This window comes from Macrobrachium rosenbergii, chromosome 32, assembly GCF_040412425.1.
Source record: "Macrobrachium rosenbergii isolate ZJJX-2024 chromosome 32, ASM4041242v1, whole genome shotgun sequence".
NCBI classification, from domain to species: Eukaryota; Metazoa; Arthropoda; class Malacostraca; order Decapoda; family Palaemonidae; genus Macrobrachium; species Macrobrachium rosenbergii.
This window is the reverse complement of record NC_089772.1, coordinates 141,416-167,918: the sequence shown is the minus strand read 5'-3', so window position 1 is coordinate 167,918 and position 26,503 is coordinate 141,416. Positions and strand designations below refer to the sequence as shown.

General features: G+C 47.9%; 1 protein-coding gene across 2 annotated transcripts in view; it reads left to right on the top strand.

Annotated features, from left to right (window-relative positions):
• Positions 1 to 26,503, top strand: part of LOC136855596 (oocyte zinc finger protein XlCOF6-like) — a 39,133-nt gene that overhangs the window by 3,635 nt on the left and 8,995 nt on the right. The window contains exon 2 of one of the 2 annotated variants that reach the window (XM_067132690.1): positions 5,896 to 6,052. The exons of the other annotated variant lie outside the window; for it this stretch is intronic. The gene's annotated coding sequence lies outside the window, so the exon portion shown is untranslated. The remainder of the gene's footprint in view (positions 1 to 5,895; positions 6,053 to 26,503) is intronic. 2 annotated transcript variants of the gene reach the window in all.

The window sequence follows — 26,503 nt, the reverse complement described above, 5'->3', positions numbered from 1 at the left end:
GGGTTCTCGGCGGGATTGACCGCGAAACAAAAGACACATTCTTTCAAGTTGTACCAGACCGATCCGCAGAAACATTACTTCCAATTTTAATTGAAAACATACACCCAGAATCAACGGTAATTTCAGATTGTTGGAAATCACTCCACACTTTAAATCGCCATTTCAAAAGACAACTTAACATCAATCACACATTACATTTTGTTGATCCCAACGATACAAGCATACACACAAACGCAATAGAATCCACATGGCGGGTGTTGAAACGTAATGTTTTGCCTAGAAGCGGTACCGTAAAAACCATGTACAGGCAGTCCCCGGTTTACGACGGTTCCGGCTTACGACGTTCCGAGGTTACGACGCTTTTCAAATATATTCATCAGAAATTATTTCCCGCTTACGACGCATGTTCGGGGTTATACGACGCGTATCGCCGATCCGACGGAAGAAATTTGGCCCCAAAACGGCAGAATAATCATAATTTGAAGGTTTTTTTATGTAAAACTCAATAATAATGCAGTTTACGTCGTTTTCAATGCACCCAGAGCATTAAAAGTAAGGTTTTCTTATGATTTTTGACGATTTTAGACGATTTTCCGGTTTACGACGATTTTCGGGTTACGACGCGGCGCAAGAACGGAACCCCCGTCGTAAACCGGGGACCGCCTGTATAATTCTTATTTTTCTATGCATTGCATTAAAAAGCGTTACTTAACAAATGTCCCTTGCCCCTTTAAAGCTTTTCTCGAATTAATTAAACGTGCATATCCCTTGAATAGAGCCGTTTCAACACCCGCCAAAATGCGGTCTAATGTCGCTGAATCACAACAATCACGGGACGCCGCCATCCAAACGGATTGGTCAATTACACGAGGTCCTGTTCCCCCAGTTCCAGTTGTCCAGATCCCGCCGAAAGCCAGTGTCCCAGCGCCAAAACGAAGAAGAATGGAGCCACCGATATCGGCCATTCCGGATTTCTCAGACGATTCCGACTTCAAATGAGGTACGCGCTATTTCGAATAGTTATAGATTTACTAATTCCACGGCCCTTCTGGGGGGGTCCGGGGGTGGCGAAGCCCCCCCCGGCCAGGTAAGGGCACGCCGTTCTATGTTAGGTTAGGTCGGTTTCGTTGGTTTCAATCGCAACTTAGGTTGGTGGGGTCCAGGGGCAAAGCCCCCGCCAGGTAAGGGCACGCCGTCCTATGTTAGGTTAGGTCGTTTTCGTTGGTTTCAATCGCGACCTAGGTTGGTGGGGGGTCCAGGGGCAAAGCCCCCGGCCAGGTAAGGGCACGCCGTCCTATGTTAGGTTAGGTCGGTTTCGTTGGTTTCAATCGCGACCTAGGTTGGTGGGGGTCCAGGGGCGAAGCCCCCCCGGCCAGGTAAGGGCACGCCGTCCTAGGTTCGGTTAGGTTGCGTCGCCATCTTGTTGTATCCATCCGCCGATTCTCTAACCGGTACCCACTGCCACCTGGTGGTGGGTCACGGCTAGGAAATCGACAGACGAAACCCACAGCACACGAAACTGTAACCGAATCAAACGATGTTCCAGTCGCTATATGGGACAGAACCGGTAGTTGCTCAATCATCAAGAATCTGGTCTGCTTTGGCCGTGTCGGGCAGGCATTAGGGGAGGCAGACGTAGGTTAGTGGCTTTGGTAGGGTCGAGTAAGCAGGATTCAACCTTGCTTCCTATTCAGGTGGGGTTTTTAACAGGGTAGCGAATAACCCTTCTGCGGGTGTCAGGGTTCCTCTCAACCTATCTGTTGAGGCTCTTCTCTCTCGAGTTCCTTCGTCAATTGTTTGGTCTCGGTTTCATCTAAGGAGGCTTGTATCTTGGAGGACACCTTTTGCAGCCATCCAGAGGCCTCACTGCCTGACACCTCATCACTGCGGTGTCAGGGGGGCTGGCATACCAGGTTAATATTTCGCCTGACTGTACAACGTTCTCTGGCTGAAGAGGAGGGACTTCTTTTAAAACTTCCGCCTCACTATCCGGACATTCGGAGAGGGTTCTGTCGAGGGTGCCTTTGCGCTCTGCAACAGTCTTTTAGGGAGGAGGACATCTCCTCCATGGTCAATTTCGTGTAGCCGTCGTCAGCAGTAGTGTCACAGCAAGCTATGATTAGTGTGGCTGCTCTGGGTTCAGGGGATGTGGCCAGTATAACGAATTTGTCGCTTCTAACTCATATCTCCAGTGTCGGCAATTATGCATCGTCGAGGGTACAAAATGTTGAAGTAGAGGTCTCTCTCTCTCTCTCTCTCTCTCTCTCTCTCTCTCTCTCTCTCTCTCTCTCTCTCTCTCTCTCTCTCTCACTTTAATTTCAAGGTCTTGTGTCTCCGCATGCTTTCTCTTCAGGTATGTCTTAGGAATCACTGGGACTTCCACATCGAGAATGCAGGTATAATCTGGAATGATTCTCGCTTGTCGGATCTTCTGTGATAGTCAGAAGAAGCGCAGGTCACATCCGGAAGGTCTTTAGTCTCCCCTCTTTCTGATGTTCATCTGTACTCAGATGCCTCATATCAAGGTTGGGGAGCTACCTTGGAGGACCCAGGCTTCGGGCCTCTGGGGGATCGTGAATGAGAGGAGTCATAATCTTCGGGAACCTCAGGGCTGTAAAGGAAGCCCTCAGGTGTTTTTCAGTCCTAGTGCGCAACACAGTAGTGGGTCTGCTTTGCGACATCGTAACTGCCGTGTCGTATCTTAGAACTCGGAGGGGGAACAAGATCATTAGAACTTAGGGGTGTATGATTTCCGCCATTCAGTCTCATTCATCAGGTAATCAGGAATTGCAGGAGTGTCAAGATGTCTGTGACTCAGCTCCTTGCTGGCCCTAACGCCCTTGGTTCTGGAATTCCTAATGCGCCAAGTTCCGATGTTCCTCCTCATGTGGAGGATCTTTTAGACAACCGCATTTTCACCATTATCATCCAAACTCTTGCGTGATGAACCTAGTTGCAGGCGACTGCTGAGCGAACAGCTAGACAGTCCAGACACTCTAAAGCTAAGTCTAGACAGTGTTTCTTTCAGCTTGAGAAAGTCACCCCGTAAGCTTTACCAGGTCAGCTTGGCAAGGGGAAGTCTGTGTCGTAAGGAAGGTCATTCCATCTTTAGGCCTGCCATAACCGAAACAGCTGGTTTTCTCTTATTCCTTCGGAAAGTCAAGCTTCTTCCATTTTCGACTATTGCTGGCTACTGCTCAGCGCTTAGCAGTACATTTTTCCATCTTCCCGAAAATTTCTAGTAGTAAGATCTTCTTTGATGTTTTACGTTCCCTCGGGCTCCCTCGTGAGATTTGTCGGAAGTTCTAATGTTAAGATAACTGGATAGTTGTTTTTCTTTCTTTTGGCTTTAGCTGCAGATAAAATGTGGGCGAACTTTGAAGTTTCCTAGGCAGGAAATGATAAGTCGTTCGTTTAAGGTTCTTTATCTGCAAGTGTTCGGTTCCGTCATCAGCGGGGATGTCTTTATGTCCGATGCGAATATTAGTCTAATTATCAAAGGTTGAGAAACTCTGTCCGCTTCTGTGTACACTTCTTGTCTCACCGCGGATCCTTCCCATCCTCTGTCAAGGATGCGATTAGTTACTTTCGGAGAAAGGGTTCCTGGTTCCTGGTTCATAAGCGCTCACTCCACAAACACAGTTGCGGGCACACTTCACGATTGTCGTGTGGTGCGAGCTTTATGCCCTTGAACACAATTTAATTTGACGTGGCATTATATACTTGCGAGTCCGTCTGTGTTTTCTTCCTTTGCTTAAGAGACGTTCAATTCGCCCCACCGCGTATAGCGGCAAATTCTCCTATCTAGGGTGAGGTTAATTATCTCAGGTGGTATTCTCTTAGTGCGAAGACTCGGAGGGTTATTCTCTTAGTCCACGTTTAACGGCGAAGTCTATTATCTAGGGTGCGCTCATTTAGCTAAGGTAGTATTCACGTAGTGCGGCGGTTATTAGGTTAACCAGATAGAATCTTAAGCAACAGTGATAGTATAATCACATAAACTTAAGTTTAGCTTGTCTTAAATATCCTAGTCTTTGATAGTTTCCCTACGAGAGTCCAAAGAGGTGCTCTCGTAGGCTAGCCTAGGTTGTTTCGTCGGCGCTGGGATACTTCTGCGCTCGTCGGCCTTTGCCGCAACCTGCAGCGCGGAGGGTCATCAGCTCAGCACACTGCCCCATTCCCTCCCTAATGGGTAGGCTCTGAATAGTCACTTGGGAGATGCATCGTTCTCCTTTTTACATGAAAGTTATTCTCTTAGTTCGTGTGTAGCCGCTAACCCTTCTATCGTGGGTGCGTTCATTTAGCTAAGGGGATACTCTCTTAGTGCGGAGGTTCCTAGAGGCGGCCACTTGGAAGTCGGTGTCGTTTTGCACGACTTCTACCTAAAAGACGTTCAGTTTTCTTCGAAGAAGAATTTCTCGCTTGGTCCCTTTGCGACGACCAACTCGATCTTATAATTACGTAGTAATGTTAAGGGTGGGAGGAACTCTAGGTAATGATTGTAGTCTGAGGAACTTTGGAATTTTGGATTCTCTGTTAGTCGGGGTTCATAGTGAGAGTATTAAGTTTGACGTTAGTACTGTGAAGTTAGGAAGGTCCAGTGGACAGGTTTGGTTTCTTCAACTTCTTCTGCGCAGACATCGGCGGCAACGGACAGCGAAGAACTCGAAGATCCTGCACACTCAACTTCTCCTCCATACATGAGAGGCTACAGTAGCCACATGGGAGGTTCTTCGTACCCCTCCATACATGAGAGTGCTTTGATTAGCCACATGGGAGGTTCATCGTACCCCTCCATACATGAGAGTGTTTTGATTAGCCACATGGGAGGTTCATCATACCCCTCCATACATGAGAGTGCTTTGATTAGCCACATGGTAGGTTGGTTTTTTATTTTGCTACTCTATCCATGAGGAGGTTTGAATACCACATGAGAGGTAGCTTGACTCAGACAGTATCTAGACACGAGACTGATGTCTGGGGTACTCTCTCTACAAACATTCTCGCCTGCCGAGTGGGATAACCGGGTGAGGTTACATTCATTTATGCAAAGTAGGCGAATAATGAGTTACCTGCTTTCCCTGTTGGAAGGTCGGGCTGAATTAGATTGATCCCACCTCCTTAAAATTTTGTTAATCGGGCTAATTCAGGTGTTCAGCGAGTGCATTGCAATATGAAGTTTTCATAATAAAACTAATATTGTAATACTTACCTGAACACCTGAATGATTCCCCCCCTCCTTCCCACTTCAATTTGTTCAGTGAACAATGCAATTGGGGATTTCGGCCTCACTCGGCCTGGACTTGCAACAGTGTTGCCACGGTACTCCAGGTAACTCATGTGACAAGATTTTCCTGTAAGCGTTGGTAACGCTGACAGTTAATTACCCACTTGGTGGTAAAAGCTATGGGGATGTAGTTCGGGGTGGTGGGTGACCAGGGCTAATTCAGGTGTTCAGGTAAGTATTACAATATTAGTTTTATTATGAAAAGCATTTATGGTTTCTTTACTTTACTGTCATGACCAGCGCGAAGCTTTTTCAACAAAACCATTCCTGTTACCGTTGCGTAAGTTTCCCCTCCCCCCCCAAGTTCCTCACGCAAACCCTTCCCCAACACCAAATTGTGCCAAGACCCCCAAGTTTCCCTCCCCAAGTTCCTCACGCAAACCCTTCCCCAACACCAAATTGTGCCAAGACCCCACTTCCCACCCCTCTTGACCCACCACAGCCATTATCTGCTACCCAAACCTACACCTTAAAACATACAGATTTTGCGTTTCTTGTTCAGTACAGTGTTTGAATCCCCTCCATCAATGTCGCGTTCATCTGACTCCATAACTCTACACACCCCCCCCCAGTGTCTTGTTACTGTAGCTTTTCTTCCTACTGCTTAGGTAACTGCGAACGGTTGATCAAGCTCTGTCAGGAGGAAGTACAGTTTTGTAGGCTACCTGGCTGGAGCCTCTGTTAAGAATCATTTCCTCGACCCCAACACCATGTTCCACACATTTTTAAAGGCAGCGGCTGATGTCTACTCTCCCGGACCCTACGGTAAGGCCAGTTAGTTCTGTTGGTGTTCATTTCTTTTATCTGCAAATTGTTTTTTTCCTACCAGGTTGCTCCTTCCAGCCAGCTCTTCAGTCCCTTCCCGCTCTTGTTTTTACCTTGGAAACTGGTTTTTTCTCCACTTTTACAGCTTCTGGTAAAGTTGGTGAAGTTTTTATTTTGTCGGCTCCACTTCTCTGTTTTCCCCCACCCAGAACCCTGAACTCCCACAGTCCCCCTTTACTGTTGGACAGAGTTAGGGGGTGATTGACACTTGGCCGCCAACAAACAAACTCACCTCCGTTATCAGGAGCCGTAAAAGTGGAGAAAAAGCCAGTTTCCGAGGTAAAAACAGGCGCGGAGCTACTATATAGAATTACCAAAACAAGTTTTACACATACTTTATTTCATGTCTACACGCATGATACTTTGTGGTTTATTGCATTCTTTCAGGAAGCATTGTTGGTGTTTCCTGAAAGACAGATGTTCAGGCAGATTTACTACCTTCATTATAGCCTATGATGCTAACAAGTGTGACATATAATTGTAAGTTGATTGGCTTACCCAGCATTGTAAGGTATGTGAAATGGACATTTGTTGATTTGCTACAGACCCTTTTTCCAGTTACCTAATGGAAGTATTACCCTCAGCGTTACCAACGCGTACAGGAGATCTTGTCAAGACGAGTTCCCTGAAGCACCATTGGCAACACTGCTGCAAGTCCCAGCCGCGCGAGGCCGCGTTCCCCAATTGCTTTTCGTTGGCCTTGCTGCATGGATGTTTCCTGCTTCAGGCGAATTTTTGGTTAGCCCGACCCCCATATACTGACCTTTTTGATTTTGGATTACGACTTGGACCGGAATTTTCACTCTTTCTCCTGGATTGTTCGGTTGCTTGGCTTTGGATTTTTCTCTCCCGTCTGACTCTGGTTTGTTTTTGGATTCGCGATGGATAAATTAGATGAGAAGACGCCTTCCTTGGATAGCACAATGGCTGCAACTTCAACTACAACGTCGGCAACCGACACCGCAACGGCTGGAGACGCTGCAACTCACCGATTGTGCACAGCTTGCAAACGGAGGATGAGTACCCTCAAACACAACAGACATTCAGTTTGTATAGCTTGTAGGAAGGTACAATGTAGCTTAACACTGAGGTGTGACGAATGTAAATCATGGTCAAGGGAGCAGATGGAAGATTATGTTAAGCATGGAAAGTCTTTAGCGTCTAAGAGCAAACGTAGGGAACCAGCTGCAGATACTCAGAATTTAGATAAAGAGGCTATAGAAACGGAGTTATTCAGGAAATTAGAAGATAAATTATCAGCTAGTACGACAAATTTATTTGCTAGCTTTATGACTAAATTATCAGAATTTAAAGAACAGAATATAGACAATAGGGACACAGAAACTCACGTTCTTTTTCAGCTCCCCTGCCTGTTCCAGAACCAGCCCTAATGGGTGCCGGGGGTCATGGAGAACCGCAAACCTTGAAGGTAGGATCTGCTGGCCCCCCCGGCGTGGAGCAGGCAGTTTTAGCAGCAGAGTTCCCCCTTTCTTCAGATAATGTAAGTCCAGAGGTGAATCTAGATTTAGGTTTGACACAGACGGATAGGGATAGTGAGGTATGAAAGAGTGCAGGGGAAAAGTTGAAGGTGCAGCCTTTTTCGGGATCAGGTGTAACCAAGGCTCCGGAATCTCTTTTAGATCCAACAGCGGTCCTTTTTCTGGCTGCAGTCTCCTTGCAACAAAATGTTGCTAAATTGGTTGAGGAAAATGCAGACGCAGTAGTAAGTCTTCCAGGCTCGGGAAGGTCGGAGGATTTCCCTTCCTCTCCTAGAGTTCCTTTTCCTTCGAGGGATAGATTCTCCTTGGCTGTCGACAATCCATTTGATAGGACATTAAATGTAGCAGAATATAATGCTAATTTACTTGGGCTTTCTAAAGGGTATAGGTCATTGGTAAGACAGTGTTTCAATTTAGGTTTTTTGAATATCCATGATCATGTAATAAAGAATTTCCTAGAATTCACGAATGATGTATTGCAGGATTATCAGAGAGGACAGGAATCTGTATATTTTCTTTCTCTAGAATCTATGGCCTCATCTGTAACCTCAGATTTCTCCCTATCCTCTAAGGCTTCCAAACCCTCTTCTGCTACTCTTTCTCAGCCTTCTCTTTCTAGCCACCTTTCGGGGAACATTCCGGGTGTTTCAGTAGCTCATCCGGCATCTATGCCGCTAGTGGGTTTGTCTTCCGTGCCTTCTATGGCAAATCCCGTACCATCGCAGGCTTCCAATATTGTTTCTGCGGCAGTTTGCGGTGCGCCTGCCGCAGCCCTTTATCCTGCAGTTCCGATAGTTTCCGCAATTCCCCCGGTACCTAACATGTCTGGTGTTTCGTCTTCTGCATTACCTTCGGGTTCGGTACCTCATAATCTTCCCTTCGAAAACCTTTCGAGTTCGGGACCAATGGGAACTTTCCTCTACTTGCCCAACATCGTCGACGGGAGCTCCGGTAGTAGCTCCAAGTGTGGCTTCTTCTTTCCTTCCTCCTTTGGTTCCTCCCTTTTCAAATTTTCCAACAGTTTCTTCTGTCCTTCCAGTTAAGGCGGGCCTTGTAGTTTCTGGTTTGATTTCGGGTAATCAGGGACCCTTTACCTCGTCTTCTCTAGGCACGGAGCCTTCTGTTCCGGATCCCCAGTCTCCTGCGACCCTACTACATCCTGGTTTGCGTGGTGCTGGTGTTGAGGTCTTTCCACTCTCAGGAGTGGGCGTTGTCCGCCCAGGCGTGACTGACCCAGGTGTTCTGTCATCATCTTTAGCGAGTGCGGGTTTTGCGCAACCTATTTTGACAAACCCCAGGGATTTTGGGAACGATTCGTCGGGTGTCCGTATTGTGCACCCAGGGGTGTTAGGTTCCGCATCATCAGATACTACGTTTGTTAGGGGTCAGTCTGTCTCATTTCCGGTTTCGGCTCACTCAGACTAATTCGACAAAGACTGTTCCTGCGAAGAAGAGGATCAGATACCGGAGGCTAGTCTTCCTTTGGCCAGTGAGTCTGAATATAGACGGATGTTGGACTTTATCCAATCGCTGTATCCGCAGTTTAAGGCTCAGGAGGAGCCGATGCAGCAAGACCAAGCGATGTTCGAGTCGCTTTATGCAACTAAGCCGGTGGTAACACAGTCACCAAAGAATCTGGTCTGGTTTGGCAGGGTCGAGCAGGCTTTGAGAGAGGCTGACAATAGGTTAGCAGTAGTAGTGGGATCGGGTAAACAGGATTCAGCTTTGCTTCCTATTCGGAAGGGCTTCTATAGGGTCGTGGGTAACCCTTCTGCGGGTGTTAGGGTGCCGCTGAACGAATTGGTAGAGGCACTCCTATCTCGGGTTCCATCATCGAACCGTCTCGTATCTATCTCGGCCAGGGAAGCCAGTATATTAGAAGACACCTTCCGCAATCACTTTCATACTATGTGGATGTTATCTGGTCTGATGGGATTCCTCGGTTATTCTCCATCTGACCCCAAACTCTTCGACAACCTCATCACGTCAGTGTCCATGGGGCTTGCACACCAGGCTAACGTCTCCGCAGGATGCACCACCTTTTAGGGAAGAAGAGGAGGGACTTCTACCTCAATCATCTGCCACCTCATTTTCCGGACATCCACAAGAGGGCAATGCTGAGGGCTCCGTTGACGCTCAGCAGCAGAGACGAAGACGTGTCGGCTATGATCAACTTCGTTTCGTCTACATCGGCTATGGTGTCACAACAGGCAATGATCAGGGTTGCAGCGTAGACTGCTAGATCTCCAAAGGGGGCTAGAATGTCCTCTCCTTCGAAGCGCTCTCGCTGTAAGTCGCCGGGAGGGTCTCCTAAAAGAGTACGGTTGTTGCCAAACCTTCTAGTTCTGTCCCGGATCCGAAACCTTCCAGTCGTAAGAAGGTTTTTCGGAGATAGGAGACATTCCCCTCGCTTGCACCAGTAGGAGGTTGCCTTGCCCTATTCTGGGACATCTGGCAGGATTGGGGCTTGGAGAGTTGGGTAGTGGAGGTCTTGAGGAGGGGTTACAGAGTCCCTTTTTACTCTCGTCCTCCGCTATTCAACACACCAGTACATCTTCCCAGTTACTCCCCTTCTTCCATCAGGGAATTAGCTTTTGCGGCAGAGGTCCAAGCCCTCTTAGAGAAGGGAGCCTTAGAGCCCGCTCCTCCTTCTCCAGGGTTCTACAGCCAGATCTTCGTGGCCCCCAAAGCAGGAGGATCTTGGAGACCTATCATAGACCTCTCAGGTCTCAACAAGTTTGTAACCTCAATGAAGTTTCATACGGAAACTTCCCAGTCGGTGCTGTGGTCGGTTCGGAGGGAAGATTGGATGATTTCAGTGGACCTCAAGGATGCTTATCTCCAGATTCCAATTCATCAGGAATCTCGGAAGTTCCTTCGTTTCTCGGGTCCAACTAGAACATTCCAGTTCAAAGTCCTCTGCTTAGGTCTGACCACAGCACCTCAGGTATTCACGAGGGTGATGTCTCCTGTCTCGGACATCATGCATCGTCGGGGCTTCCAAATGAGAAGATACCTCGACGACTGGTTGATTCAAGCTTCGTCGAAAGACGAGGCTCTGCAGGCGAGGGATTTTCTATTGAACTTATGCCAGGAGTTAAGCATAAGAATTGATTTAGACAAGAGTTCTCCTTTTCCAGCTCAAGTAAAGACGTACCTGGGAATGACGATTCAGACGCGTCTTTTGAGGGCTTTCCCGACAGAGGAGTGAATTCTAGCAATTTTAAGCCAACTGGAAACTTTCTTGTCAAGCAAAGTGCAACCTGTGAGCTTATGGAAAAGCCTGCTGGGCCGGATGGCCTCCCTATCCCTTCTTGTTCCAGGGTCTCGTCTCCGGATGCGTTCTCTGCAGAGGTGTCTCAGGAATCGCCGGGACTTTCGGGAAGAAAACGCGTTAATAGTCTGGGACAATTCTTGCCTGAAGGATCTTCGGTGGTGGTCAGAAGAACATCATCTGACCACCGGCGTAAGATTGGACTCCCCCCTTCCAGACGTACATCTGTACACAGATGCCTCGGATCAGGGTTGGGGTGCAACCTTGGAGGAATCTCAGGCCCAGGGCCTTTGGAGGGATCTGGATCGGGAGGAGTATGCAGAATAAGTAAACAACAAGACCGGAGCGTTGTTCTGCGACAATGTTACAGCAGTATCTTATCTCAAAAAGGAGGGGGGAACGAGATCACGGGTGTTGAATGATGTAGCACAGAGAGTTCTCCGTTGCTGCGAAGAACACACAGTTTCGCTCATTCCCCAGTTCGTGTCTGGAAAGCTCAACGTCTTGGCGGACGCTCTGAGTTGATCTCAGGAAATTCTCGGAGGGGAATGGACATTAGTGCAGGACGAGGTGCAACTGCTGCTCAAGAAATGGCCAGCGACGGTAGATCTTTTCGCCACCAGGATGAACCATCGCCTTCCAGTTTATTTCTTCTCGGTAGCCGACCCGACGTCCTGCGGGACAGACGCAGTGCTGCACTCATGGGACAATTTACAGGTCTATGCTTTTCCTCCTTTTGGGATGATGCAGGAAGTGTTAGCAAAACTCAGAATCTGCAAAAACACTCAGATGACGCTGATCTGCCCGTTCTGGCCCCAGAGACCTTGGTTTCCGGACCTCCTGGACCTGTTAGCAGAAGTTCCGGTATTCCTCCCAGAGAGAAGAGATTTACCCAAACAACCGCACTTCCATCACTTCCACTGGAACCTCCGCGTGCTGAAGCTAGCTGCGTGGAGACTATCCAGCGAGCGGCCCGTCATGCGGGACTCTCTAAAGCAGTGGCTAGGCAACTGTCTCTCTGCCTAAGGAATTCAACCAGGGAGTTATACTAAGCAATGTGGGCAATGTATCGCGTATGGTGCCGGAAACAAGGACATTGTATTTTGCGCCCAACGGTTGCGAAAGTAGCAGACTTCTTGCTATTTTTAAGGAGAGACAATAAACTTTCCTTCTCAACAATTGCTGGGTACAGGTCAGTGCTAAGCAGTACGTTCCGTTTTCATCTGCCGGAACTTTCATCCAGTAAGATTCTCCATGACCTGTTGACGTCTTTTAAAATAGAGCGCCCAATTCTTCTGCTTCGGGCCCCCTCGTGGGATTTAGCGGTTGTATTGAGTTTCCTAAAATCGGCAGCCTTCGAACCTTGAGAGTCTTTGCCCCTAAGGCAATTAACTAAAAAAGTGCTTTTTCTAATTGCGTTGGCTATGGCCAAGAGGGTCGGAGAAATTCGGGCGATATCCAGGACAGTCTCCTTCTCGGGAAATGATATTTTTCTTTCGTATTTACCGGAATTCGTGGCAGAGTCAGAATCGGAAATGAATCCGTTACCTAGAACATTCAAAGTCACATCCTTAGAAGACTTTGTAGGTGGCGACGCTGCCGAAATGTTGTTATGCCCAGTGAGGGCTTTAAAAGTCTATCTGTCTCGGACCGAGAAACTTTTTGCCTCGCCCAAGAACGTTATTCGTCTCTCCTAAATGCCCTTCACCTTCGACCTCTAAGAACGCAATCAGTTTCTTTCTTCGGGAAGTTATTCAACAAGCGTCGGAGGACTCTTCTTCTTCTTCGGAACCTTCAACTTTGTCTGCCCGTCTGAAAGCACATAGCATCAGAGGAATGGCGACATCGTCGTCCTTCCTTAAGAATTATTCAGTGTCGGCAATCCTAGAAGTGGCCACTTGGAAATCAGTGTCGGTCTTTACAACCTTTTACAGTGGTACCTCGGTTTCCGACGCTAATCCGTTCTAGAAGGAATGTCGAGATTCGATTTTGTCGAATTCCGAATCAATTTCGACCATAAGAAATAACTGAAAATGGATTAATCCGTTCCTGACCACCAGTCACTACTCCAACCTTGTCTTTTATACAAAACACTACACACATTACAATTAAATAAGTTCAGAGTTAAATAACTTACCTTATTAAAAGTCTTCTTACAGTTTTAAATGCACTCTGTATCAAAAAATTGGCCTACCAGTGGTAGACCGAGCGCTGCAGGCTAGGCTAGGCAGCCCATATGCACTCCAGAATGTACAGTACTGTACTGTAACGGGTACGCACAAAAACTGTTGTTAATGATAAATACAATGAAAAACAAGCCTGGTCATTACATTAAATTAATAATATAATATTAAAAATAAGCCGAATGTACTGTAGAGTCTGTTATAAAAATTAAGAAAAAGTCTTAAGTTACGTCGGCATCGGCAGCTTGTGGCAAGCGTGAATGTAAACAAACCAGGGCGCCGCCCTGGTGGCGTATCGCGGTACTACTGTAATTACATAAACACCACGTTCAGGATTGTATTAATTTATGGTAAATTCCATTCAGAGTCTACTGTAATGTATAAAATCACTGCAAAACATCTTTCAATAAATGTTATGATACCCTAACAAGTATTTTTCAATAAAATATCCTTGTAAGCAGAATCCCGAGTTAACCTTAGGCTAACCCTTCTTTACCGAGAATCTTACGGCATTCACTAACGGACAGCACACGTAAACATTGCATTCGCTACAGAAATGCACAAGTGCGCCTCTGTCTAAAAAAAAAAAATCGAGCGTGAGACTGTTCCTTGTATGTAAGCAGAATCTCTGAGTTAACCTCAGGCTAACCCCTTCTTTACCGAGAATCTGACGGCATTCACTAACGGACAGCACATGTAAACACTGCATTCGCTACAGAAATGCAAACGTGCGCCTGTCTAAAAAAAAAAAAAAATAAAACCAACATGAGACTGTAGCCTATGTACGCTGCAGTTACACTTGTTTCCAAATTAGTGTATGTACGTAATACCATACTGTATGTACTAAATTTTCGTCATCAATTATTGTTACATATGTACAGTATGTGTATCCAAATGTCTGAATGTACAGCACTGTACGTACAGCCAGCAATGTTTTGCTTCATCATACACCTGGCAGCAGTGGACAACCTCCGATGCTTTATTTTTCTCTATGTACCGTAGTAGAAATCTTAAAGAGGCCTACCACCTCCGTGTACCCGACATTCTTATTATGCAATATTAAACGGGTAAAAAAATGGAGTTTTGAGGGAGAGAGGAAGTAAACCTTAAGAGGCCTTAGACCCGTCAGTACCCGTTACTATGCAATGTTAAAGGGATAAACAAGAAAACCAGAAATTAACTCATTTTTCATTTTATTATTGCACTGTATGTACTTAATGATTACTAAAACTAGTCTACAAAAGGAATCCTTAATACTAGCACAAACATATGACTTAATACTACTGTATACTTAACACTACTTAATACTGTACGCACGTTGTTACTGACTATGGACTGTACACCTTACACCTAAATTGAAATGTACTGTACACGTTCTAATGCTACACCTAAATTGAAATTACTGTACACTATTTACTGTACACGTTCTACTGCTACTCTTAAATTTACTGTACTGTACACTCTGTTACACAGCTGCTCCTCCCCAGGACTTGCACGCAACGAAGGGTAAACCTGTGGAATAAACACAAAATCAAATGTAGAAATGGTTTGAGCTGTAGGCTAATTTACAAAAGAATCCTTAATCTTACTGTATGCACAAGCATTTCCAGGTCACTTATAATCACAAAAACTTTTTCACAACCAGTAGGCTACAGCTTTATCCATACTGTACCTTGACGTTGATGAATATGAACAGTTGCCCCCCCACACAAGAACTGAACTCCTCCAGGAACTTCACTCAATTACTGCACAGTAATCTGTGGATTAAACACAAAATAACATGTAGAAACATCATTTCCTGTTATGAGCTGTAATAATACACAAAAGCCTTAATCTTCCAAGCATCTTTAGGTCATTTATAAACATTAAAAAGGTTTTAACAACTAATACGGCATGGCCCATACCTTGACACTCATGAACAGCTCAGATGAACAGCCCAGACTCAACGGCTTTGGGAGATTCATTCAATGGAGTGCAGTACTGTACAGTAACCTGTGGATTAAACACAAATTGAAATGTACTGTTAGTAACTCAATGTGTACTGTATTTATGGCACCTTTCATTGCTTTAACTTGCATGAATAAATATTCACTGTACTGTATCTCTAGGTCATTTATAAACACTAATAAAAGTTTTTAACCACGACAGTAGGGCCCATACCTTGGCATTGATGAGGATCTGGATCTGTGGAGATGGATGTGGAGAGGAGGTATGGAGAGAGCATCACTGGTTGGAAGGGGAATCTCCTTCCATACAGTCTGATTGCTGCTCTTCAGGAGATTCCTCTTTTCTCTGTTTTTTGGCACTGGGACCGGGCTGGTTTTCTTCTTTAGAAAAAAACCTGTACAGGGTCGTCTGCTGTTGACGTTTTTTCAGGTGTTTCCTGTACACATTGACTAAGTTGTCGTCAACATAGTCAATAGCCCGGTTCACTACAGCCTTGTCATGGTGATGCTTCTCAAGAATTCCTGGAATTTCTCCCAGTGCATCAGCATCTCCTTGATTTCTTTAGTGCCTGTAGTAGGCACCTCCTTGCTCTCCTCCTCTTCAGACACCTCCTCAGCCAAAACCTTCTGCTGCTCCTTGTGAAGTTCCTGGAGTTCCTCTGTTGTCAGTTCCGTGTTGTGTTCTGCCACCAGCTCCTCTACATCATCAGAACTCACCTCCAAGCCCATGGACTTGGCCACAGAAACAATTTCCTCAACATCAGCGTCAGGCAGAGGAAGGGGTTCAGCTTCAGGGTCATCTCCAAGCTGACTTGGGGAATCAAAACCCTGGAAGTCCCTAAGAGGAGCCCCATCAGGCCAAAGGTTTCTCCAGCCTGCTGTAAGGGTCCTCTTAGAAACTTCGGCCCATGCTTTATTTATCAGCCTAACACAACTGAGGATGTGGAAATGTTCCTTCCAAAATTCAGTAAGTGTTAGGCTGGTTTCATTGGTGACTTCAAAACACCTTTGGAAGAGTGCCTTGGTGTACAGCTTTTTGAAGTTTGCAATGATCTGCTGGTCCATGGGCTGGAGTAGTGAGGTAGTTCTGGGTGGCAAAAACGTGACCTTAAGCCAGCTGAACTCGTCAGCCAGCTCATATTCCATGTCGGGGTGGGCAGGGGCATTGTCCATGACGAGGAGTGCTTTCAGTGGCAAACCTTTCTCTTCGAGGTATTCCTTGATAGTTGGGGCACACACTTCAGAAACCCACTCGAAAGATTTGCCTAGTTACCCAGGCCTTAGCATTTGATTTCCACATTACATTCAGCTTATTTTTAAGAACTTTATGTTTCTTAAAAACTCTGGGGTTTCGGAGTGATACACTAGCAGAGGCTTGATCTTAAGGTCCCCACTAGCGTTTGCACACAACAGTAGAGTTAACCTATCCTTCATGGGTTTATGGCCAGGCAATTTCTTCTCCTCTTTTGTAATATAGGTCCTCTTTGGCATTTTCTTCCAAAAGAGGCCTGTCTCATCACAATTGAACACTTGGTTTGATACGAAACCATTCTCATCCACGTACTGCTGGAATTCAGTCACGTACTTTTCTGCAGCTTTCTTATCAGCACTCGCTGCCTCCCATGCCTAACAACACTGAGGATGCCACTTCTTTTCTTAAACCTATCAAACCATCCACGACTGGCCATAAACTCATGATCGGTACTCGAACCTGGTGTACTTTTTATCAAGTCAGTGTGCAAACTTTTAGCCTTCGCACAAATCATGGCCTCGGATACGCTATCCCATAAGCTGTTTTTCATTGACCCAAACTAATAATAGTTTCTCAATTTCCTCTATTACGGGGGCCTCTGCTTCGTCAAACTCGTAACCCCTTAGCAACACTAGCACTCTTAATGGCTTCTTTGTTCTTTAAAATGTGCTGATGGTGGACCTGGGTAACCTATACTCCAACGCTAAATCAGTCACACGAATGCCCCTTTCATACTTTTCATTTACCTCCTTCTTCAGTTCAATAGTAGTCCTCACAGTCTTCCTCTTCTGCTTATCAGCTGTGGCTGGCTTGGGACCCATGATTCCGAGAGAATGTAGAATTTTGCAGGAGACAAAAAAATTCACCTGTACAAGCCTGCACTTCTTGTTTCAAACAGCAGCGCAGCGTGAGTGGGCTTTAAGTGCTTTTAAATGTGCGTGGAAGAACGCCACCACCAACAACGCCAACTAGCGGCGGCGTTACTAAAACACTTTGTTTACAAACATCATATGTTTCGCCGACGGGTCGGATCGCGTCGGGCGTCGGGTCGGATTCCGGTTTTTGTTCGGGAACCGGCGCAAACTTTTCTCGGCATTTCGTGTCGGAATCCGATTTTGTCGAGTTTCGGTACGGTCGAAGACCGAGGTACCACTGTACCTCAGAGACATCCAATTTTCGTCGGAGAAGGGTTACTCGCTCAGTTCTTTTGTGGCAGCCAACACAATATTGTAGGTAAGATAAGATCAGGGTGGGGGGGAAGTTAGGTTTTCAAGATAGGCTAGGAATCGGGAATTCTTAATTGATCGGGAGCTATAAGGGAAACATTAGGTAGGATATTAGCATGATGTAAATAGAATGAGCCAGATTTATAGTATTTTCTTCAACCCCCCCCCCTCTTCCGTACAGGTGTCGGCGCATCATACTGTGTAGACCGAAGAGACTGCACATTCAACTTTTCCTCCATACATGCGAGGCTACAATAGCCACATGGGAGGTTCGTCGTACCCCTCCATACATGAAAGTGCTTTGATTAGCCATGTGGCAGATTGTCGTTCTCTGCTACGCATGAGAGGCTTTGATTAGCCACATGGTAGGTTAGTTTTGCTACCCTCTATCCATGAGGAGGTTTGAAGACCATCAGAGGTAGCTCGACTCAGACAGTGCCGAGACCCGAGACTGACGTCGAGGGTACTCTCTCTCTTCAGGCATCCTCTCTGCCAAGTGGATAACCAGGTGAGGATACTTGCATATAGGCAAAGTAGGTGAATAATGAGTTCCTGCTGTCCCGTTTGGTAAGTCGGGCTGAAACTAGATTGATCCCACCTCCATAAAATTTTGTTAATCGGGCTAATTCAGGTGTTCAGGGAGTGGATTGCAATATGAAGTTTTCATAATAAAACTAATATTGTAATACCCACCTGAACACCTGAATGATTCCCCCCCCCTCCTCCCCACTTCAATTTGATTAGTGAATAAGCAATTGGGGAACCCGGCCTCGCGCGGCTGGGACTTGCAGCAGTGTTGCCAATGGTACTTCAGGTAACTCATGTGACAAGATTTTTTTGTAAGCGTTGGTAACGCTGACAGTTTATTACCCACTTAGTGGGTAAAAGCTATGGGGATGTAGTTCGGGGTGGTGGGTGACCAGGGCTAATTCAGGTGTTCAGGTAGGTATTACAATATTAGTTTTATTATGAAAACTTCATTTTAGTAATCATGACCAATATACAATCTCAAACACTTCTGGTTCAAAATATCTGTCACATACTCTTGCTTTCCAATGTTTTTCACATGTTCTGATAATCTCCAATCACAAGAGCAAATACTTTTATGGGAAAGTACACAACCATCGATTGAGCCATGAGTTTAGCAGACTGTTTATGACCCAAGTCAACAGCAATGTATGAGGGACCAATTAACTTATATCCGTCTAACTTTTCCACTGTTCGGAGAAGTTCTCCCACACTGTAAACCAGGTCACCCCAGCACCTACTCCTTATGCTCACAGGGCCCCTGGCTCCTTAACAACTGAAATGACACTTTGCCTCCAAGCCAATTGCAGTTTATATTGCCACCTTACACTTGAAGGTTTCTGGACCCTCAAAACTGAAGGATCATTCTTATCCAGGGCATTACAAACACAGTTCAGGTGGAGGGGAGCTGCTCCTATTTTTACACACTCGTTCAAGCTAACACCTCATTGGGGGTAAACTGCAAGTAAAAAAAAGTAAAAACAATGATTAATTAAACAGTCAAACACCAACAACACATTCATAAACAACATATACACACACAATAAACTTAATAAGAAAACAAAAAATCAAACAAAAATTTAAAAAACGCCGCAACAAACAAAACGGAACAATTAATTCATTCAAACGTCTTTCATCATACAAACCCAAACTTAGTCTACTACAATATGACTATGCCTGCTCCTGTTGCTGACCCACTCTTGTTGACTACGGTGGCCTGAGCACCATCTCTGCTACCCGGTTGCACTTACTGCTGTGGCCCCCCTGATTGCTCTTGCTTCTGTGGACCCCCCCGGTTACATCTGCTTCCGTGGGCCCCCCCTGGTTGCTCCCGTGCCTTCTGCTGCTCCTTCGTGGGTTGGGGACTTGACTATGATCCTGAGGAAGATGGCGAAGAAGTCGAAGAAGAGATTGAGGAAGGTGTGTCGTCTTGGTCTTCGTCTTCATCTTCATCGGCGTCGTCCTCATCTGCTGCCTCTTCTTCCTCTTTTCCTTCTGAGGCTCCCCAGCCAAGGGAGAAGAAGCCTGCCTCCCCCCCCAAAGAAGTCTCGCACCGAGACCTCTAACGGACTACCTCCTTCCACAGGGAAGGCAGTGGGATCTCTCGCTGGCTCTTCCCAATCCACAGATCAGGGAACTGCTGCGCTGACCCCCGGGTCAGTCGTATCGGGAGCAAAGGGTGTGCAGACCACGGTTCGCACTCCCCCTGCTACCCTGAAGAAGCCTGCTTCTAAGGCCAGCGGGTCCGCGTCGGACACTTGCTCGCGAGTCGCTCAGAGTACCTGGGTTTCTTATGAAACCTGGAGTACCCCAGTCTGGTATGAGAAAAGCCTCTCTCCGTACAAACTCGGGCATGGGGCAAGAGAAATAGTCCGGGCATGCAGGTGCCTCGATTCTTCTTGGTGATAGTTCTTCTAGTACCAAGCCAGGTTCCCAGGAAGGTGCACCGGTCCCTCGGGTCCGGACACCTGGAGAAGCAGAGAAGAGGTCCCCTGCTCAGTCTTCCCGAGAAGTTTCGGCCTTGAAGAGGACTGGGGCGCGTCAAGAGGACAGCGCAAGTTCGTGCCAGCCAGCCAGCCGCTCGACTCCTCCCAGTCCCCGGCCACGTCTGTGCAGCCAGACTGGCTCGGGGGAGGCGAGCGCGCAGCTCGACACGCGCGAGCTGCTCTGCTCTCCTCGTGAGACTGCTTCACCCAGGCGAAAGCGCTCTCCTCGACCCAGGCTGCCATCACCACTGTGGGTTGGTGACTGCTCCTGGCCCGCTGCCCCTGTTGGTTCTGCCAGCAAGGCCAGTGGGAGTGCCCGATCCTCCTGGCCTGTCCCCTCTACCTCCTGGGCTTCTCTCGGGGCGCGTGAGTCGGACAGGAAGAACTTTGGCCAGTTGTCTCCCCAGAGTTATACCTCAGGGCCGTATGTGCCTGGCTCGGTCCTCGGTTTGACCATGTCTTACGCACGCGTGGTGCAGTAAGGACCACGGGTCTGCTGAGGTTCTCCCTCCTGCAGGGAGAGTATATCGGGAGGACCGCACTCTGGAAGGACTCGAGGGTCCTCTTCCCCAGGATGCCGACACCCCCAAGATTCAGAGGACTTTTGCCAAGGTAACTTCGCTGATTTGTCAGCACAACGACCTCGGGGAAGGGACCACGGCCTCGTCTGTGGATCGTCCGTCATGCCTCAAATCCTACTGGGGGCCCAAGAAGGAACCCAAGGCTTCGGTGGAGCTGCCGTGGTCCACGCTTACCGAGGGGGTACTCAATCAGGTGAATGGTCTTGTGTCTAGGCAGGACAATTCTCTCTGATCGAACCCCTCGGACAAACTTCTTCCCCCTCCTCTGCCTTGCCAGAAGCGTTTCTACGCACCGTCAGAGAGGGCATTGCTGCCTAAGCAGGTTGACCCGGACCTGGTTTGCCTAGATCCGGGGCTCACGTTGCAGCAACTTACTGCAGAGAGTATCTCCCTCTCACAGCAAGAAGCCGCAACCTGGAAGCCACTGCCATGGCGGCCTTCCAGGCAGTCTCTTGGCTGGATCTGTGGTCCTTCACAGTATCCAAGGTGGCTGCTTCCTCAGGCACTATCGAGGTAGAGCCATCTCCTACCTCACCCACCAGACAGCAAATCTGTGGTCTAACCTGGTCCTGAAGCAAAGGGACACCGTTCTTTCTTGCTTCTCCAAGTCCGTGGGGGTCCGAGTCGGCAATGACCCTGCGGAACGGACTGTTGCTGGGGTCTACCTCTCTCTTCCCTCGAGAGTTGGTGGATGCTGTGGTGGACAAGTGTCTGGTTGATGACAGTGACTGGCTTGTTCACCAGGCAGTGGCCAAGACCTCAGGTCAGGCTAACACTTCCTCGACCCCTAAGAAGCCCTAGTCTTTGAAGGGATCCCGTGGGAACACCCAACCTTCTTCTTCCTCTGGAAAGGGTGGGTCTTCCTGCCCCTTTCAGCTTGCTTTCCAATCTGGTTAAGGGACAAGGGGAAGAAGAAGAAGGAGAAATGCTAGGGGTGGCATCCCCCCCCCCAACTGCTGCCGAAGGTGGGGGGTGCCTGTTGAGCCAGTGGGCAACATGGCAGCCATACTGAGGTGAGACCTGGATAGTGGATTTCCTTTGGGAGGGATATCTACTACCCTTCGAGTCTCGGCCACCCCTCACCAACACTCCAGTCCGTCTCTGCACCTACGTCCAAGGAACACCGAAGGACTCCACACTAGAACAAGAAGTGCAAGCCATGCTGAGCAAGGGTGCTGTGGAAGTCGTGTCGGACCGGTCCCCAGGCTTTTACAGCCTTGTCTCCCTCATAGAGAAAGCCACAGCTGGATGGAGACCAGTCATAGACCTCTCTCCCCTGAACCGATTTGTTCGCCAGACTCGGTTCACGATGGAAATGGCGCGATCCATGCTAGCTTCCATCAGGGAGAACGAGTTCATGCCTATGGTGGGCTTGAGGGATCCGTATTTCCAAATACCCATTCATCCGTCCTCTCGCAAGTACCTCCGCTTTATCCTTGGGGAGATGGTCATCCAATTCAGGGCACTCTGCTTCGGGCTCTCGACCACTCCCCAGGTGTTCGCGAGAGTCTTCTCCCTCGTGTTAGCTTGGGCCCATTCGCACGGGATACGTCTACTGAGGTATCTTGATGACTGGCTGGCCCTGATGAGGTCCCGCTCACAGTTGCTGCAGGACAGGGATCGGCTCCTCAAGCTTTGCTGCGATCTTGTGATCATGGTGAACCTTGAGAAGTCAGATCTCGCCCCCAAGCAAAGGATAAAGTACCTGGGCATGCTGATAGACACAGTAGCAGCGAAAGTCATTCCCTCGGACTCTCGTATCAGCAAGTTCAGGCAGGCAGCACAGCTATCGGTCACCTGTTGTTGCTGGAGAAGCTGGTACCTCATGGGCGTCTTCACCTGCAGGCTCTACAATGGAGACTAAAGGGGTTTTGGTTCCAGTCCCGAGACCCCCAGTTCTTTCTCGTCCCTCTTTCTGAGGAGGTGAGAGAGGGCCTTCAATGGTGGATGGACGACAGGAACCTCTTGATAGGAGTATCCCTGCATACTCCCCCCTCTGGACATGCTGCTGTTTTGAGATGCATCAACCAAGGGATGGGGCGCACACCTGGAGGAGTTGCTGACTTCGGGAGTGTGGCACCGAGATGACAAGCTCTTTCACATCAACATCCTAGAACTCAAGGCAGCTTTCCTGGCTCTCCAAGAGTTCCGGGATCGAGTGATGGGACACTCCTTGGCACTGATGAGCGACAATACCACGGTAGTGGCGTACGTCAACAAGCAGGGGGCGTCTAGTATCCCTCCCACTCCACCAGTTGATGATGCAGGTGCACGAGTGGGCCGTGGCTCACTTGGTAGAGCTGTCAGCCAGGTACATTCCAGGCAAGAGGAATGTCATGGCAGACAAGCTGAGCCGCTAGAATCAGGTGATCGGAACTGAATGGTCCCTTCACTCGGAAGTCACAACAAGGCTGTTCGACCTGTGGGGTGGGGCAGCGCCAGTCATCGATCTGTTCCCCACTTGGCACAACAGATAACTACAGGTCTTCTGTTCTGCCATGCTGGACCCATGGGCCGCTGCGGAGGATGCGGTCCAGCACCCATGGGACTTCCTTAACGTCTACGCCTTTCCTCCATTCTGTCTGATTTGCAGAGTGGTCAACCAGGCGATGATCACTCCAAATCTCAGAATGATTCTCGTGGCACCCAAATGGCTGCAGGCTGTTTGATATCCCAACCTGCTAGCCCTCCTTTCCGAGGCACCGAGAGAGATCCCTCCCTGGCCCAACCTTCTGTGTCAATGTCAACCCCACGTAGAGCGGTACCACCAGGCAGTGCAGTCCGTGTCTTCACGGCTGTAGGTTATCCACTATCTCCTGCAAGCGAGAGGCTTTCCACGTCACGCAGCAATGGTGATGGCCGGGTACCTCAGATGATCCTCCGCAGCGGTATAACAGGGAAAGTGGTCGGTCTTCTGCGGTTGGTGTCATGGACGGGGTATCTCTCTGGTCGGAGCTACTGTTCAGCAGGTCACAGACTTCCTCGTCTTCCTTTGCCGAGAGAAGCTTCTCTCTGTTTCAGCTGTAAAAGGCTACTGCGCTGCATTTGGCCTAGTCTTGCAGCTGTAAGGAGTAGATGTCTCCTCCTTCGAGATTTCCCTACTGATGTGAAGCTTCGAAAGGCCTTCCCCAGCCAGGGATCTCAGGCCCCTGCGTGGTATGTGACTCTCGTCCTAAGGAGCCTGACTCGTGCACCGTACAAGACTTTACGAGAGTCGTCAGACTGGGATCTGACCCTCAAGACCGTCTTCTTGCTAGCCCTGGCATCGGCAAAGAGAGTTGGCGAACTTCACAGACTTTCCTTCGATGTTAAACACTCGAGGGGATGGGGATCGGTTACGCTCAATTTCGTCCCGGATTTTGTGGCGAAGACTCAGAATCCTTTGGTCCTTAACGCACGGTTCGAGTCTTTCATGATCCCCTCCCTGGAGGACTTTGTAGGTAATGAACCAGAGGAGATGCTACTGTATCCTGTTTGAGTGCTGCGGCGCTATCTGAAGAGGACTCGACGTCTCTGGCCTGAGTGTCGACGACTCTTCATTAGAACTGGCTCGACCAAGAAAGAAGTGTCCAAGAACACGATCTCTCTTTCTGGCTTCCTGAGACAATAAGGAAAGCGTATTCTACTGCTGGAGAAGACGACACCGGTACGCTCCGTCCCAGAGCTCACGAAGTCTGCGGCATTGGTCCGTCCCTCGCATTCCGGAAGAAAATGTCGGTTCTTCAGGTGCTGAAGGCAGGTGTGTGGTCCCACCAGAACACCTTCACCTCCTTCTACCTCTGGGATGTTGCACACAAGTCCTTGTACACTTTTTCCTTGGGTCCTGTGGTGGCTGCTCAACAAGTTGTTTAGCTTACCTGGCTCCTTTAACAGGACATGTTGGATCTCAGCTAAGATGTAATATTGTGATTGGGATCATGAATGTGGAGTGACTGGCCTCTCTTCCTTCTCCCCATCTCAGCTCTATTTAGGGGGATTATTTAGGAAGCAACCCCACTCCTTCCCCTTGCAAGGAGGGGAAGGAGACCGTGACAGTAAGACAAACCCAGTGCTCGTGATTGCCTTAAAGTCACTGACTCCAAGTTCTTCCTAGCCGACTTTGCATGAACTGATGATTTCTCTTTCATGCTAAGGGACCCAGAAGTCTGACAATTAGTCTCGCGTTTCTTACAACCCGATCGTTTTGTCAGAGGCAGTTTTCCCTTCCTCGCTCTATCGACCAGGAAGGGAAGACAAGTTCATAAAGGCTAACTCAGATTCCTCCCTCCAACCAGTGAGTCTTCCCAATGTAAAGGACCGACGGTTTGTATATTGAGCGGGAACAAATCACAGTTTTTTAAAGTGAATTGTATTTTTCCTTATTATACAAACCCGAGGTCCTTTACATTACATTTCATGCCCACCTCATGCCACCCCTCAATATGATACCTGGGCTGAAAGGCAAGTTGGAATGTTTACATCCAGCAGGCGGTACTCCAGCCTCCCGTACTGTAGTTAACTGCCCAACCACCTTGTTCGAAAGTTCAGCCGCCGTTTCCAGCCTACGCCGAAAGTAATTCCTAATGTAAAGGACCTCAGGTTTGTATAGTTAGGAAAGATACAATTTACATTAAAAAATTTTGATTTTTTGAGCTACCTCATAAAGTAGAAACTAATAGCTATGTAATTATTTGATAAGAGTATATAAAATATTATTATTATTATTATTATTAAAAAGGATGGCTGTATTATGTGAATTTATCTTATATAGTGTCTTTTCTATCCTCCTTATGATTAGCTTTTTCAGGCTCAGCGATGTTAGTCAGTAACTGGCCGATATTCCTGTTGGAAAAGGACAGTGTGCGGAACATTGGAAGTCTTTTATTACAATATTCAATCAGAAATCGTTCGTCTGGGTTCAGGTTCTATTGTAGGTACCGTCGACATGTTTCGACCAGCTCGTTGGTCATCCTCTGGACGTGGTTGCAGGAGGTCTGAAGAAACGAGGTGCTTGGGTTGGTATTTATAGGGGAGGTCATGATCGGTGCTGAATTATGATTGGCTGCCCGGGGCATGTACTCGGCGGAGCCTTCCACCCAAGTTCTGTTTTTCGTCTTGCGTGTGATCGGCGTTGTAGTGCTGAGGATGAAGAGAAGAATTTCGATCCTCGGATGCCGAATTTTGATTTGCTAAACGCGCTATGGGGATCGCTCAGTGCATGTCTCCTGGCTGCCGTGGGGAGGAGAAAGGTTTCTTGTTTAATGTTGAGTGTTGGTTTCTCCTTCCCAATGTGCAATGCTTCCAAGAGGCGTGGCGGCGGAGTGGTCGGTAATTTGGTCAATTACTTCGATGTTCGTGATTATGTCTTTTCTTGCTATCCTCTGGTTATGGATGGTCCTGGCATGATTAAAGATAGCCCCCTCTTGGGCGTGACAGGAAATCCTTTTGGAGAAACGCATGGTGGTCATACCGATGTAAGAACCGAGGCATCCTCGGACGGGGCATGAGTACCGGTATACCACGTTGGTTTTCTTCAAGGGGTCCTGCTGGGGCTGGGTTGTAATAACCAGGCTGTCGTCTTTCTGCTCTTGTAATAGATAACCAGATGTATGTTTCTGTTGGAGTCAACAGGGCTGACGTTATTCTTGATGATGACTTTTTGAGGAAAATTCGTCTTCTTTATATTTATGATGAAATTGCCCTTTGTAGAAGAGCTCTATGCGTTCAGGGGCATCGGGCGAGGTTCCTGACGGTACCATCTATCGATGTTCGCCTTGATAGATCCTTCTATATCCCGGTTTGGGTGTCCATTGTTGACGAGGGTTTGGGCTACATGTTCCATTTCTCCGTGGGTGTTGTTCCAGGAGGAGCAGTGTGAGAGGGCCCTCCTGACGAGGCGCTGATGGTGGAGCGCTTATACCTCTTGGGGCACTCGCTC